Source organism: Macrotis lagotis, chromosome 8 (genome assembly GCF_037893015.1).
Source record: "Macrotis lagotis isolate mMagLag1 chromosome 8, bilby.v1.9.chrom.fasta, whole genome shotgun sequence".
NCBI lineage: Eukaryota > Metazoa > Chordata > Mammalia > Peramelemorphia > Peramelidae > Macrotis > Macrotis lagotis.
Window position 1 is genome coordinate 11,291,111 of NC_133665.1, and position 18,015 is coordinate 11,309,125.

Below are 18,015 nucleotides of genomic sequence, written 5' to 3' on the forward strand. Positions count from 1 at the left end.
AAGATGCTATGCATATGATCACCAGAACTGGGCCCTATGCAGCTTTGGACGCCCAGATAACCTATGATCGAGGGGTCTTGCAGGCAGTGGCTACTTGCCATGAGGAAGCTTTAGATAAGTTAGGTGCTATGAGTGGACGAGGCACTGCAAAATTAGTGGGACTGAAGCAAAGGGCCTCTCAAACTCCTACACAGTTCATTAATGAAGTACAGGAAACAGTAAGGAGAGTTATGGGCACTGGGCCAGGCACTGATGTCCTTACATATCAACTTGTGAAAGAAGGGCTTCGACCCGAGTATAGATCTATAATTGCAGCCCTTCCCCCCTCAGCTGGCCTGTATGATCTGATTGACAAACTTTTAGACACTCCCATGCAAGAACCCACTCAGATGATGGCTGCCTCTATCATAGATGCCAACAAGGCACTGATAACGGCACTGCAACAGTTTGGAAAAGCAGGGAAATGCTTTAAATGTGGCAAACCAGGACTTTTTAAGACTCAGTGCCGAAGTCAGGGAGATCAGGTACAGCAGCCAAAGTGCTATGGGTGTGGGAAAACAGGTCATATTGTCAAGTATTGTCGTGCCCAGATGAATAAACAGGGAAACGGACGGCGGGGGCCCCCAGCTGCAGGGGGCCTCCCAGGAACATATGCAGCAGCACAGAATCAGAAAAATCCATATACCAAGCAGTAACTGTATGGGCCGCAGAAAATAACGACCCGATTAAAATGGCCCCCTGGGAAACCTTAGCAGTTACTGTTGAGCCAAAGCCACATCCCAGGTTAGTAGTGGGATTATCGGGTTATTCAGATCATATCATGCAACAGTGAAGCAGTATTCAGGTAGCATGATAATTCATTATATGGATGATATTCTCCTGGCCGATGTGGATGCTGGACAGTTAAAAAGGTTGCAATCTGCAGTAATTGAAGTACTAGCTTCCCATGGCCTTTTGGTAGCTCCAGAAAAAGTACAAGAAAATCCACCCTTTTCATATTTGGGTCACACTCTGCAGGGAGGAAGGATATCCCGTTTCCCTCCCCAAATTGACATGTCCAAAGTAAAAACTTTAAATGATTTCCAGAAATTGATAGGATCAATTCAGTGGCTTCGTGCAGTTGTACCTATACCAGATTCCCTTCTCACTCCATTGTATAACATTCTACCAGGCAGCTCTAATCTGATGTCGCCCAGAAGGTGGACAGCCGAAGCCAAAGGTGCCTTAAAGCAAATTATGGAAAAATACAAAGCCAAAATAGTACAGGTGGAAACATCACAGCCTATTTATTTCCTCATCTTAAATGATTTTACCCCTTTTGGATGCCTCTTCCAAGTACATGGAATTTTAGAATGGCTGTGTTCAAAAAAGACTAAAGCGGTACTCCCTGATAAATGGGAAGAATATGGACAGTTCTACCTTACAGCTATGAGGCGTTGTTTGCAACTGTTCGGCAAACATCCCATCATTACTAACCCGTATTCAGAGTTGACCTTGCAACAATTAGCCTCAACATCACCCACTTGGGCTGTCATAATAACCACTTGCCAATTTAAAAGGGTCGCTTTTCCCCCGGAGATTTGAGTTTTCCTCCCTCTGCCCTTAAAAAGGCCAGATCCTATCATTGCACATCAACCCGTGAATGGACCTAATGTCTTTACCGATGCCACTAAGCATTCTAAGGCCTCGGTTTACATTCCTAGATACAAAATATTAAAAGTGTTCAATACTCCATATACCTCAGCCCAGAAAAATGAACTTTATGCTATTCATCAAGCTCTTTTATTATGCCCTGCTGAGCCTGAAATTTAATAACTGATAGTTTATATTGTGCACAAGCTCTCATGAAATTGCCTGAAGCTATGATTCAAGGGAGATCTACAATAGCTACATTGCTTTCTGCGGTCCAACAGTTGTTATTGGAATGCACATACCCCATTTATGTTATGCATATACGATCTCATCAATCAGTCTCAGGTCCAATCTATTATGGGAATTCAATTGTTGATAAAGCATTGATTGGTTCACTTTTTATACCAGCTCAGCTAGCCCACCAAAAATACCATCTTTCTGCCCGATCGTTAAGGAATCTTTATGGGCTGACCAAAGAACAGGCCCGACAAATAGTCAAGCGGTGTTCCGCTTGTGCCCCTTTTCACCCACCTCCCAAAGAATTAGCAGTGAATCCCCGTGGGGATCGCCCTAATGCACTATGGCAGATGGACATTACACACATGGGCTCAATACTAATTCATGTTTCTGTTGACACTTTTTCTAATTTTATCATGGCCTCTATACAACCCAAGGAGACCACACATGCCACTATTGACCATCTATATATACAATTTTCGGTTTTTGGAGTCCCTGGAGCCTTAAAGACAGACAATGGTCCTGCTATACTTCCTCTTCGTTTAAGACCTTTTGTGCAGAGTTCAACATACATCATATCACCGGCCTTCCTTACAATCCTACAGGCCAAGCTATAGTGGAACGAGCAAATCGCACACTAAAGACTACTCTGCTTAAACAAAAAGGGGGAGATAGGCGTAAGATAACTAGAGGCAAATTAGCATTAGCTCTATATACCATAAATTTTTTGCATTTCCGTGATGATGGCACAAATTCTGCTATGAGATATTTAGGAGGTTTGGATAGTTGTGTCAACACCCAGAGCCCAGGCAAGACAAGCTTGCCCCAGGCTCCCTGTACCTGCTTAACAGGAACCACAGTCTTTTGGAGAGATCCAATAGGCGAGTGGCGGGGGCCTGGAATAGTACAGTGCAGAGGTCAGGGATTTCTTTCCATACTGTCAGATGGAGAAGACAAGGAGATCTGGGTGCCAATCCGGAGGGTGCAAGAAGTCTCTACCGAGACCAGTGTCATCGAGACGGTGGGGCCATCGAGGCTGGAAGCGCCCTCGGACACAGAGGAACTAAAGGAGACATGACATCCTGGCGATCATCCTCCTGTTGCAGCTTCTTCCGGGACTAACACGGGCTATGCATCCCTGGGGCAAAGGCGGGAAATGGTACAATCTAACTTCACCCACTCGGAGATCTGCTGATGAACAGGGAATGCCTACCTGTCAAAGCAGAAGACTTTGCATTGTCCCCCACTGATTCTCTGATGAACAAAATGTATCGTGTATTGTCTGGGGAAAAGTTGTTACGCCCCAGGAGGGATGGGATCAGGGATGTTTTTGGGCCTGGTGAATTTGGCCGAGAAGAGTCATTCTTAAATTGGTTTGCAGGTACCCTTAAATTTAGATGGTTGTATTCCCTAATGCCAGCAGTCGGAGTTCTTATTGCAGTGTGCCTTTTCCTTCCGTGCCTTTTGAAACTATTACGAGACATTATTCTACGATCCCTTGAGGCGGTTAAAGCAGACCTTTTTGGCTCCTCGCCATTGGCTGGCAAAGACCCCTGTTTAAACAAAAAGGGGGAGTTATTAGGGGCGGCTCTGGACTAGGGCCCCCTGAGAGGACCGTGAGACGCCCAGAGGTTAGAACCTGCCTTCCGGTACTGGGATGGCCTCGGTATGGGCTGGCTCCACCCTCAGGGGGATCTCAGGAGGAGCAAGACCACCTACTAGGAGGAGTTAGGTCTGGGGATAAAAGGGAAAGTAGAGAAGGGCTTGGGGGGGGGGATTCTTCGTAACAACAATAAAGAAGTGAACCTCTCCTCGGGTGCTCTGCCTGGTTTGTTCTCCCCTCCCCCACCCCGGGTGGGGAGCCAGAGACGTCTGAAGACCTTGGGTTAAGGTAAGTAGAGGGCGGTGGCTGGAGGGTCAGACAGACCCCTCCCGCAACATATGTGATGGAATACTATTTTTCTATAAGAAATCATGAGTGACAGGATTTCAGAAAAACCTAGAAAGACTTGCATGAATTGCTTCTGGGTGAGATGAGCAGAAGGAGAAGAACATTATACACACTAACAACAACATGGAATGATAATCAACTATGATAGACATGTTCCTTTCAGCAGGACAATAATCAAAGATAATTTTAAGGGACTTGTGATGGAAAATACCATTCACATCCAGAGAAGGAACTATGTTTAAGGAGTCTAAATGAAGACCAAAGCATATTATCTTCAATTTTTAAAAGTTGTCTTATATCTTATATAATTTTGTTATTTCTAATGTTTTCTTTATTCCTTTTGGATGGATTCTTCCCTCAATTTCAATCTCTGTTTAGTACAGTTACAAATGTAAAGCCTATATCCAATTCCATTTGGGGGAGGCAGAGATCGGAAAGGGAGGGAGGGAAAAATTATAAAACTGAAAACCTTGGAAAAATGATTGGTAAAAGCAAAAATGATTGGTAAAAACCATTCTATATAATTGGAAAAACAAAATGTTTGCATAGTAAAAAAAAGAATTAAGTTCCTATATATTTTATAGGTTGAAAAATATATTTCAAATGATTCCATAAACTTAACAGATTTCCAAAGGGATTTATGTCAGAAACAAGGGAAAGAATCCCTGGTCTAGTAGGTGGATGCAGTATTCTACACTAGAGATCAAAAGAATTTCTTTTGGGAGTAAAGGTGTTATTATTGCCAGAAATTATGCAAAGTTATCTTGAACTTATTACTAAATCTTTCTCTCCTGAAGAAACAAATATTAAATCATTTATCTTTGTTATTTCTTCCTCTTTATCAGGCATATTTTTCTACTTTCCTGGGAAGTGTCCTCCCCTTTGCCCATAAACATCTAGTGTTCACTCTCATGCCCTTCGCTTTACCTCTGATGAAATGCTAAAGGGGAGAATACCCAACATCCCCATCAAAGCTCCTGATGTTGGTGTAATTAATTAATGACTTCTGAGATTAAAACCATAACTCTTTGTTATTAGAATACATATAACCTCTATCAGAATACTTGATGTCAATGATAGTGGATGGGAATGGAAAGAACATGAAAAATGTGGAACTCAAAGCCTTATAAAAAAAGAATGTTGAAAATTATCTTTACTTGTAATTGGAAGAAAAAAATTTCATAAAAAGAATGTATGTAAGAAAAATTTAGATTTTAGTATAAGTTTAATCAATGCTATGATTTAGGTCTTCTCAAATATGTCCCCAAAGGTGAGATGATGGCACTTTTGTCCTAGTACATGGTCAAGTTTTGTATAAGTTCCATGTACTGCAGAGAAAAAGGTATATTCCTTTCTATCCCCATTCAGTTTCCTCCATAAGTCTACCATATCTAATTTTTCTAATAGTCTATTTACCTCCTTAACTTCTTTCTTGTTTATTTTATGATTCGATTTATCTAGATCTGAGAGTGGGAGGTTGAGGTGTCCCACTAGTTGAGTTTTGCTGTCTATGTCTTCCTTTAGTTCTTTCAGCTTCTCCTCTAAGAATTTGGGTGCTGTCCCACTGGGTGTATATATATTCAGTATTGAAATGACTTCATTGTCTATGGTACCTTTTAGGAGGATAAAGTTTCCTTCCTTATCTCTTTTAAGACTATCTATTTTTGCTGCTGCTTTGTCTGAGATAAGGATTGCTACCCCTGCTTTTTTTACTTCAGCTGAAGCAAAATATATTTTGCTCCCACCTTTTACCTTTGCTCTATATGTATCTCTCTGCTGCAAATGAGTTTCTTGTAAGCAGCATATTGTAGGATTTAATCCACTCTGCTATTTGCTTAAGTTTTAAAGGAGATTTCATCCCATTCACATTCAAGGTTAGAAGGCACTTTTAAATCAAAACCTTACACTTTCATTGTTGTTGTTATCAAATAGAAGAAGGGATGTGTTATGTTATTGAAAACTAAATGTGTAATAGCTCAATCAGACTACAAGTTGATGCTAGTAATTTCCCTGTTCCGAAGTCGTATATACATTTTTCCTATATACATGGATATTAATCTCTTTTCAACCTAACAGCTTTTTGAATCTGGGAGCACAGAGATTATTATCCCTTTTAATAGATAAGAAACTGGGACTTTTGAGAATTTTTTTAATTGAAATTTTATTTTTCCAAATATATGTTATGAAAGGTTTTCAACATTCATCCATATGCATACATATATTTTTAAGTTACAAAATTTTCTTTGACCTTTCCTTTCCACCCCCACTCCCCTCAGCAGAAAACAGTAAGGTTAATATTCTATGTACACATTTGTGTTAAAAATGTTTACAGATTATTTATTTTTTGGTATGAGGAAGTAGGATTAAGGGAAAGAAATAAAGAGATATCTTTTAAAAAGTGATAGTATTCATCAGATTTTGATGGTTTTTTGATTTGTTTTATTTTGTTTTATTTTTCTTCCTCTGGATGGGGATAGCACTGTCCATAGCTGGACCAATAGAGTTGTCCTAGGTCTCTGAACTGCTGAGAGAAGCTGCATCCATCAGGGATTATCATCTCATGATGTTGCTGTTAATATGTATATTGTTCTCTTGGTTCTGCTCCCTTGGCTCAGCATCAGATCCTGTAATTTATTCCATGAATCTCTAGAGTCTGACCCTTTATGATTTCTTTTTTTTTTATTTTATTTTTTAAAGCAATGGCATTAAGTAACTTGCCCAAAGTCACACAGCTAAGTAATTATTATGTATCTGAGGCTGGATATGAATTCAGGTCCTCCTGATCCCAGGGCCAGTTCTTTATCCACTGTACCACCTAGCTGCTCCTCCTTTATGATTTATTTTTTTTTATTAAAGATATTATTTGAGATTTACAATTTTCCCTGCAATCTTACTTCCCTTACCCCATCCCTCCATGGAAAGCAATCTTTCAGTCTTTACTTTGCTTCCATGTTGTATATTGATCCAAATTGAGTATGATAAAAGAGAAATCATATCCTTAAGGAGACAAGAAGTCTAAGAGGTAACAAGATCAGACAAGATTTCTGTTTTTTTTCTAAATTAAAGGGAATAGTCCTTGAACTTTGTTCAAACTCCATGGCATCAATTCATGCAAATTGCTCCAGGCTTCCCTGAAATACCATTCCCTCTTGGTTTCTAATAGAACAATAGTGTTCCATGACTTACATATACCACAGTTTGCTAAGCCATTCCCCAATTGAAGGACATTTACTTGATTTCCAATTCTTTGCCACCATAAACAGGGCTGCTATAAATAGTTTTGTACTCTTTTTCATCATTTCTTCAGGGTATAGACCCTGGGTCAAAGGGTATGCACATTTTTGTTGCCCTTTGGGCGTAGTTCAAAATAGCTCTTCAGAAGGGTTGGATAAGTTCAGCTACACCAACAGTGTAATAGTGTCCCAGCTTTCCCACAACCCTTTCAACAATGATCATTATCCTTTCTGGTCATATTGGCCAATCTGAGAGGTGTGAGGTGGTACCTCAGAGAAGCTTTAATTTGCATTTCTCCAATAATTAATATTTAGAGCCATTTTTCATATGGCTATGGATTTCTTTGATCTCCTCATCTGTAAATTGCCTTTGCATATCCTTTGACCATTTGTCAATTGGGGAATGGCTTTTTGTTTTAAAAATATGACACAGTTCACTGTATATTTTAGAAATGAGTCCTTTGTCAGAATCATTAGTTGTAAAGATTGTTTCCCAATTTACTACATTTCTTTGGCTCTTGGTTACAGTGATTTTATCTGTGCAAAGGCTATTTAATTTAATGTAATTGAAATCATCTAATTGGTTTTTGGTGATGTTCACCAATTCTTCCTTAGTCATAAACTGCTCACCTTTCCATAGATCTGACAGGTAAACTAGAGTTTGATCTTCCAATTTGCTTATAGTATTGGTTTTTATGTCTAAGTCCTGTAACTATTTGGATCTTATATTGGTAAAGGGTGTGAGGTGTTGGTCTAATCTAAGTTTCTTCCATATTAATTTCCAATTATCCCAGTAGTTTTTATCAAAGAGGGAGTTTTTATCCTGATAGATGGACTCGATGGGTTGATCAAACAGCAGATTACTATAGTCATCTCCTGCTTTTGCACCTAGTCCATTCCACTGGTCCACCACTCTATTTCTTATCCAACACCAAGCAGTTTTGATGACTGATGCTTTATAATATAATTTTAGATCAGGTAGGGCTAAGCCACCTTCTTTTGCACTTTTTGTCATTAAGCTCCTGTCAATTCTTGACTTTTTATTTCTCTATATGAATTTACTTACAATTTTTTCTAACTCAAAGTAATTTTTTGGAATTTTGATTGGTAGGGCACTAAATGGGTAGTTTAATTTTGTTAGAACTGTCATTTTTATTATTTTAGCTCTACCTATCCATGAAGAGTTTGTATTTGCCCCTTTTTCACCCCCATCTTATTGGGAATGCCTCTAGCCTCTCCCCATTGAATATAATGCTTGTTGATGGTTTCAGATAGATACTGCTAATTATTTTAAAGAACAGTCCATTTATTCCTACACTCTCTAGTGTTTTTAATAGGAATGGATGCTGTATTTTGTCAAAAGCTTTTTCAGCATCTATTGATATGATCATATAATTTCTGATAGGTTTGTTGTTGATATGATTGAGTATACTAATAGTTTTCCTAATATTGAACCAACCCTGCAATCCTGGGATAAATCCCACTTGATCATTATGTATTATCCTACTGATAACTTCTTGTAATCTTTTTGCTAAGATTTTATTGAATATTTTTGTGTCTATATTCATCAGGGAGATAGGTCTGTAATTTTCTTTCTTGGTTTTAACTCTTCCTGGTTTAGGTAACAGCACCATATTGGTTTCATAGAAAGAGTTAGGTAGAGTTCCATCTTTCTATACTTTTCCAAAGAGTTTATACAGAATTGGAACCAATTGTTCCTTAAATGTTTGGTAGAATTCACTTGTGAATCCATCAGGCCCTGGAGATTTTTTCTTGGGAAGTTCAATGGCAGCTTGTTGAATTTCTTTTTCTGAGATAGGGTGGTTTAGGTATTTAATCTCCTCTCCATTTAACTTGGACAACTTATATTTTTGTAAATATTTATCCATTTCATTTAGATTACCAAATTTATTGGCACAGAGTTGGGCAAAATAATTTCTGATTATTAATTTAATTTCCTCCTCATTGGGGGTGAGTTTACCTTTTTAATTTATGATACTAGCAATTTGGTTTTTTCTTTCTGTATTTAAATGAAATTGACCAGGGTTTTATCAATTTTATTGTTTTTTTCATAATACCAACTTTTGGCTTTATTTATTAATTCAATCTTTTTTTTTGCTTTCAATTTTATTAATTACCCCTTTAATTTTTAGAATTTCTGATTTGGTATTTGGGGATTTTTGATTTGTTCTTTCTCTAATTTTTTTAGTTGTATGTTTAGTTCATTGATTTCCTCTTTCTCCAATTTATTCATGTAAGCATTTAAAGCTACAATATATCCACTGAGAGCCGCTTTGAGTGAATCCCATAGGTTTTGGTATATTGTTTCATTATTATCATTATCTAGGATAAAATGGTTAATTCTTTCTATAGTTTGTTTTTTGGTCCACTCATTCTTTAAAATGAGGTTATTCAGTTTCCAATTTGTTCTGGGTCTATATCTCCTTGGCTCAATATTGCATATGACTTTTATTGCATTGTGATCTAAGAAAGATGCATTCACTATTTCTGCCTTTCAGTAGTTGATCATTACGTTTTTATGTCCTAGTACATGGTCAATTTTTGTTTAAGTTCCATGTACTGCAGAGAAAAAGGTATCTTCCTTTCTATCCCCATTCAATTTCCTCCATAAGTCTACCATATCTAGGTTTTGTTACAATTTATTTATCTCCTTTTCTTCTTTCTTGTTCATTTTATGATTCCATCTAGATCTGAAAGTGGGAGGTTGAGGTCTCCCACTAATAGAGTTTTGGTGTCTGTCTTCCCTGTAGTTCTTTCAGCTTCTCCTCTAAGAATTTGGATGCTGTCCCATTGAGTGCATATATATTCAGTATTGAAATAGCTTTATTTTCTATGGTAACTTTTAGGACGATAAAGTTTCCTTCCTTATCTCTTTTAATGCTATCTATTTTTGCTGCTGCTTTATCTGAGATAAGGAGAGTTCATCCCATTCACATTCAAGGTTATGATTACTAATTTTTATTGCTCTCCATACTTTCTTCCCTCTGTTTGTATTTTCCCCCTTCCTTGTCCCTTTATCAATATTCCTCAGTATTTTGTTTCTGAATACCACCCACCACCCCCTTCAGTGTGTTTGCCCTCATATCACCCCTCCCCTTTCTTTCCCCTTTCTCTTTTTCCCTTTTCCCTTCCCTTCCTTTTGTTAGTTCCCCCTTTTTCCCCATCCCCCCTCCCCTTTTCCCCTTTTAATCCTTGAAAGTTTAGGTGTTTTTTAAGTTAACTAAGTATGAGTGAGTTGACTTTAAGCTAAGTCTGATGAGAAGAAGATTCAGGTGTTTCTCATCTCCCTTCTTCCTGTCTATTACCATAGATATTTTGTACCTCTTAGTGTAATGAGATTTACCCCATTCAATCCCCTCCCTCCTCCTGTCTCCTTCCTGTCCCCCTTTTTAAGGAGGCAGTGTTTTTTAGATCATTCTATCTGAGTCATAGAAAATTCTGAGTATCTGTCACTTCTAGCTATGTACATTCTGTCTAATGGAGTTAAAATTCTTGAGAGTTATTAAAGTCTTTCTCCCAAGTGGGGTTAAAGCCACTTACATACCATTGTATAGCAGTCTCATGGATAGGTCATGAATGTCCATCACTTCTGGCTAGGTATATTCTCTCTGTTAGAGTTACAATTCTCAAGATTTATGAGAATCTTTTCCCCCATGCTGGAATATAGCCAGTTTCAACTTATTGGATAACAATTTTTTTAACCAACCCCTCCTGCTTTTTTTTACCTTTTCATGTGTTTCTTGAACCTCCTGTTTGATGACCAGATTTTCTATTTAGCTCTGGTCTTTTCATCAGGAATTTTTGGAATTCTTCCATTTTGTTAAATGTCCATCATTTTCCCTGGAAGAAAAGGTTTAGCTTTGTGGGATAGTGGATTATTGACTGCATTCCAAGCTCCCTTGCTCCTTGAAATATCTCTTTCAAAGCCCTCGGATCCCTTAATGTTGATGCAGCCAGGTCCTTTGTGATCCTTACTGTGGCTCCTTGATATTTAAATTGTTTCTTTCTGGCTGCTTGCAGGATTTTCTCTTTTATCTGATAGTTATGGAATTTGGCCACAACATTACTTGGTGTTTTTATTTTAGGATCTTTTTCTGGAGGGGAATGATGTATTCTTTCAATATCAACTTCTCCCTCTGGTTCCATGATATCAGGGCAGTTTTCCATAACTAGATCCTGTAATGTTAAGTTCAGACTTTTTTTCTCTTCAATGTTCTTAGGAAGTCCAATAATTTTCAGGTTGCCCCTCCTCCACCTATTCTCAAGGTCAGTGGTTTTGCTGATGAAGAATTTTACATTTTCTTCTATTTTTTCGTTTTTTTTTTGGTTTTGTTTAACTGGCTCTTGCTGTCTCATGGAGTCATTGGTTTTTGCAGACTCCATTCTTTTTTTTTAGACAGGAGTTTTCTTCATTGATCTTTTGCAACTCCTTTTTCAATTGGTCCATTCTACTTTTGAAAGAGCTTTCCATTTGACCAATTGAGGTTTTGAGAGAATTATTTTCTTTTTGCATTTGCTCAATTGAGGATCTGCGAGAATTCTTCTCATTTTGTATTTGTCCAATTGGTGATCTGAGAGATTTATTCTCATTTTGTATTTGTCCAATTGTATTTTTTAAGGCTTTGTTTTCTTCTTGCAAGATATTAATTATCTCTCCCAGATTTTCCAGTTGATTTTTAACCTCCTTCCTTATTTCTTCAAGGAAGTCTTTCTGTGTTGAAGACCAGGTTGTATTCTCCTCAGAGTTTCAAGTTCTCTGTGAGTTAGGATCATTCTCTTCCAAGAATTTTTCCTATGGATCCATCATTTCTGCTGACCCTTCTTCATTTTGCTAAGACCTTGAGTTGGTTTAGGGGCTAGTTCACAGGGGCTTGGGCTCAATAGAGGCTTTACTCACTGAGTGCAATTTCTCTGGCTGACCAATAAGATGTGCTGGTTGATTTCTCTGGAGTGTCTGTGACCTTGATTGAGGCCTCTCCCTTTGCTTGAAGGGAGGAGTTGGAGTTAATGGATCCTTTTGCCTTCAATCAGTGGTGGGCTTTGCCCTGGCTTGAGGTCATGCTTCTCCCTATTGTCTGCTGAGCTAGTTCTTCTGCTCACACACACCTGTGCCTGAGGCAGAAGTAGTCTGCTATTGTTTGTTCCAGGAAGAGGCCTCAGCAGCAATGGAGGCTTGGACTCAGAGTTCCTCAGACCAGAGGAGCCCAGGGATTGTCTGTCCCCAGCTATCCTTCACCAGATGTCTCCCCCCAGCCCTGTTGGCAAGCTCCATAGAGTCAGCACACCCCTGTTCCCTAGCTGACTCAAGCCCCTACCATATAGCCCCACCACTGATCCAGCAGGTATGGCTCTGGGGCCCTCAGACTCCCCAGATCCAATTCAGCTGCTAATCTGGATGATTGGGGCTGAACTGCCCTCTGCGCCAGACTCACCCACCCGAATTCATACAGTGTTCCTGAGGGAGACAAATCCTGAGGTAGGTGTTCTTTCTCCTGGCTTTTCTTTCTGGGTGTTGTGGGTCGTATTTCTTTTAAGAGGTTTATTTCATATGATAGATGGGGAAAGATCAGGAGATTTTAGAACTGTGCCTGTCTTTTCTCCACTCTCCACCACCTTGGCTGGAAGTGTCCCCCTTTATGATTTCTTATAGAACAATAGTATTCCATAACATTTATGTACCTAACTTGTTTAACCATTCGCCAATTAATGGGCAACCCCTCAATTTCCAATACTTTGTCACTACAAAAGGAGCTGCTATGAATATTTTGGGACATGTGGGAATTTTCCCATTTTTATGATTTCTCCTGCATATAGGCATAGAATTGGAATTGCTAAGTCAATGGGTATGACCAGTTTTCTTGATCTTTGGGCATATTTCCATTTTGCTATCCAGAATGATTGGATCACTTCACAAATTTATCAGCAATGAATCAATGCCCCAATCCTCCCACAACCTCTCCAAGTTGATCATTTTCCATTTGTTTTCAATGTAGCCAATATGATATGATCAGGTGATTTCTCATAGTTGTTTTAATTTGCATTTCTCTAATTAATAATGATTTGGAGCATTTTTTCATAAGATTATATATCTGTATCTATATGCCTATATATTTATATCTATCTATATCTTTATCTATCTATCTATCTATCTATATTTTTAATTTCTTCCTTTGAAAACTGTCTATCCTTTAACCTTGTATCAATTGGGTAATGATTTGTAACCTTATAAATTTTATGCAATTCTCTATATAATTTAGAAATGAGACCTTTATCAGTCCTAATTGTGAAGATTGTTTCCTAGCTTTTTGCTTTCCTTCTCTTTTTGGCAGCATTGATTTTATTAGTGAAAATCATTTTTATTTAATGTAGTAAAAATTGATTTTCCAATTTATAATGTACTCTGTTTCTTGTTTGTTCAGAAATTTGTTTTCTTCCCAAAGATCTGATAGTGCATTTCTTTTTTTTAAGATTTTATTTATTTTGAGTTTTAAAATTTTTCTTCTAATCTTACTTCCTTCCTCCTAACTCCCACAGAAGGCAGTTTGCCAGTCTTTACATTGTTTTCATGATATACACTGATCCAAATTGAATGTGATGAAAGAGGTATCATTTCCTTAAGGAAGAAACATAAAGTATATGAGATAGCAAGATCAGACAATAAGATATCATTTTTTTTAAATTAAAGGTAATAGTCCTTGGTCTTTGTTCAAACTCCATGGTTCTTTCTCTGGATATAGATGGTATTCTCCATTGCAGACAGCTCCAAGTTGTGCCTTATTGTTGTTGCACTGATGGAATGAGCAAGTCCATCAAGGTTGATTATCACCCCTTTGTTGATATTAGAGTGCACAATGTTTTTCTGGTTCTGCTCATCTCACTCATCATCAATTCATGCAAATCCCTTCAGGCTTCCCTGAATTCATGTCCCTCCTGGTTTCTAATAGAACAATAGTGTTCCATGAAATACATATACCACAGTTTGTTAAGCAATTCCCCAACTGAAGGACATTTACTTGATTTCCATTTCTTTGCCACCACAAACAGGGCTGCCATGAATGACAGAGTATTTCTTTTTTTTTGTTTGTTTTGTTCTGTTTTAGTTTTACAAGGCATTGGTGTTAAGTGACTTGCTCAAGGTCACACAGCTAGGCAATATTATGTGCCTGAGACTTGATTTGAACTCAGGTCCTCCTGACTCCAGGGCCATTACTCTATCCACTGCGCCACCTAGCTGCCCCAATAGAGTATTTCTCAATCTATTAATCTATGGTGTTGCTCCTTATGTCTAAATCTTATACCCATCTTGTCCTTATTTTAGTATAGGGTGTGAAATGCGGATCTATGCCTAGTTTTTGAAATTCTGTTTTCCAGTTTTTCCAATGATTTTTGTCAAATAGTGAGATCTTATCTCAGCAGCTGGTATCTTTGGGCTTGTGGATCAATAGATTGCTGTAGGCAATTACTGTGGTTTCTTTGGAGCCTATCATAATCCATTGATCCATTACCCTATTTTTAAACCAGTACCAGGCAGTTTTAGATAGTATAGTTTTAGATCTGGTAGAGCTAGGTTACCTTCCTTTACATTTTTTCTTTTTTTTCCCATTGGTTCCCTTGATATTCTTGACCTTTTGTTGCTCCAGTTTAATTTTGTTACTATTTTTCTAGCTTGGTAAAATAGTTATTTAGTAGTTTTGGTATGGCACTGCATAAGTAATCTAATTTGGGTAGTATTGTCATTTTGATTATATTAGCTTGATCTAACCATGAACAAATGACATTTTCCCCAGTTATTTAGATCTGATTTTGTTTAGGTGTGAAGTGCTTTATAGTTATGTTGATGCAGTTTCTGGGATTATATTGGGAGGTAGATTCCCAAGTATTTCATGTTGTCTATAGTTACTTTAAATAGAATTTTCCTGTCTATCTCTTGCTCTTGGACATTGTTGCTTATATATAGAAATGCTGATATTTATGTGAGTTTATTTTAAATCCTGCTACTTTGCTGAATTTGTTAATTGTTTCAAGGAGTTTTTAAGATGATTTTCTCAGTTTCTCTAAGTATACCATCATATCATCTGCAAAGAGTGAAAGCTTTGCTTCCTCATTGCCAATCTTATTCCTTCAATTTCTTTTTCTTCTCTTATTGCTAAAGGTAACATTTCTAATACTATGTTGTATAGTAATGGTGGTAATGTGTATCCTTTTTCATCCCTGATCTTACTGGAAACTCCCTGAGTTTATCCCCATTACGTATAATATTTGTTGATGGTTTTAGATAGATAGTACTTATTATTTTAAGGAAAACTCCATTTATTTCTAAACTTTCTAGTATTTTTAATAGGAATGGATGCTGTATATTATCAAAGACTTTTTCAGCATCTATTGAGATAATCATATCATTTTTGTTGATTTTGCTATTGATATGTTCAATTATGTCAAGGTTTTCCTAACATTGAACTATGCCTGCCTACCTGGAATAAATTTTGAGAAGTTTTGCAAGGCACCTTACCAGTGGAAAATACAGCTAAAAGGTGCCATAGACAATACTAGATAACCTGAGATGCTGAACTATGAGTACAATGTCCTTTCCACTCTCTCACTGCTTTCATTTTTCCAAGAACTACACCTGGATATGCTGAAATAAAACTAATCTAAACTAAACTACTGCAGAAGATAACACCATAAGAAACTAGATTCATCAAAATTTTCCTCAAGATGAATATTTCTCAGTAGATTCATAAAAGTTACTTTTGAAATGTAACTTAAAACCTTCCTTTCCAATTCTTGGATTTTTTACAGATGAGAAAATCAGGTTCAATAGAGGGAAAATGACTTGCCCAATGTTACCACCACACAGGTAGGAAGTAGTAGAGCCAGGATTCAAACTGAGGTCCTTTTATATCCAGTTTGGTGTTCATTCCAGAATGCAACCCTGCTCTTCATGTTCAAAGTTTGGCATTACTCATACATTTTTGAGAGATCTATAGTTTTATCCATATAACAAACATCAATGAGTGAATTACTTCTACTAATTCAGATCATCACCTGCAATTTACATTAAACCATTGTTACCTGGGGACACTGTGACACAAAGCTAGTACATGTCAAAGCAGGCTCAGGTTTTTGTAACTCCAAGATCAGTACTTTGTGTATTATACTATGTTGGATCATATAGTATTTTAAGGTTTACAGAATACTATAATCATGATACTCTTAAGAGATAATACAAGTATTATTATCCGAATTTTTACAACATGGAAATAAGAGAGGAAATGCTAACTTATTTTATCACTAATTAATTCAAAAGACTATTGATCATGGAATCAAGAGATCTAGGTTTGAACCTTGACTCACTTATTACCATTCCTAGGCAGGTCACTTAACTCATATAGCCTCAGACTTTTCACCCTTAATTTGAGAATGCACACTATCTACTTCAAAGGATTGTTATGAGAAAAGTCCTTCACAAACCTCAATGGACTAGACAAATGTGAGTTATTATTCCTAGTGCCAGAATTAGGATTTGAACCCAGGTCTTTCAGCTAATTCAAATACTCTCATTGTTATAACATTCTAATGAAGTTTCACACTTTAGAAGCCAAAAAAGTAGTTCCTTTGGTCATAGACAGCACTCGAATCATTTTTAACATTGTATTCAGGAAAACTGAATCTATTTTGTTCATATATTCCATTACCTACTAAATTATCACTTCCTCCAATTTTGGCCTCTAATCTCTTATTTTACCTGGTTTTCATTTTCATCTTCAAAACTTATATGAGAGAAAAACATATTTGTTGAAGACTGACTGCTGTCCTACCATCTTAATTTATGCCTTACCCCATTTAATGACTTAGAATGCTTAGAATGAATATTATAAACTTTGGCACCTGATTAGAGAAATAATTTCTTATAGTGTGAAAGAGCCCTGAACATGGGATTCAAAGAAACTAGAGTTTATTAGTTCTACTACTCTATGACCTTGGCAAGTCATTTCACTTCTCTAGGTCTCAATTTTCTCATCTCTGAAATTAAAGATTTGGACTAGATGACAATTGCTTTCTCTTCTAGGTTTAAATCAATAATTCTAGGATTCAGTGTTTATTTCTTGTCTAAGCTTCCTTCTAGTTTCATAGGTACTGATAAAACAAATAAACAAGTTCTTAAAGTTCTTGGCACTATCAGATCAGATATGACTTCATTGAAATACAGAAATGCAGGGAGTTAAGTAGAGTAGTAGATAGAGCACCTGCCCTGGAGTCAGGGAGACTTGAGTTCAAATTTGATTTCAGACACTTTAATTACCTAGCTATGTGATCTTGGGCAAGTCACTTAACCCCACTTCTTTGCAAAAACAAACAAAAAATAAACAAAGAAACAAAATAAAAATACAGAAATGGTTCTAAAGAAGATATATCACTTGATCAACCTTGCCACTTCTACTGGTGGACCATTGAACCCTTTCCATATGACCTGCGATTGAATTTCCTCTAAGTATTGTTTTCTACTATTAGAATATGAGACCCTTAAGAACAGGGATTGTCTTGATTTTACCTGTATTCTCAGAAACTAGCAAAGTACTTAAGAAATCCCCATTTTCATTTCATATTCTCAGTCTCTAAAGATTTTTAAGCATATATAATGTTTGTATCAGAGATGTCTGCCATGATGATTCTTTACTCTATGTAGGTATTGTTTGTGTGATTTAATATCCTTACCCCAAAAATCTGAGGACATCTTTTGCTATCTTCTCCTTCCACATTGCAATTCAGCAACATGACTCCTTTTTGCTTCTTGCACAAGTCACTTCATCTCCATTCTCTGGGGATTTCCATTGGCTGATTCCCAAATCTATGATTCTCTCTATCTCCTCTTTTTCCCTTCCCTGGCTTTCTTCCTGGCTTCCTTCAAGTACCAGCTAGAATACCACCTCCTACAAAAAG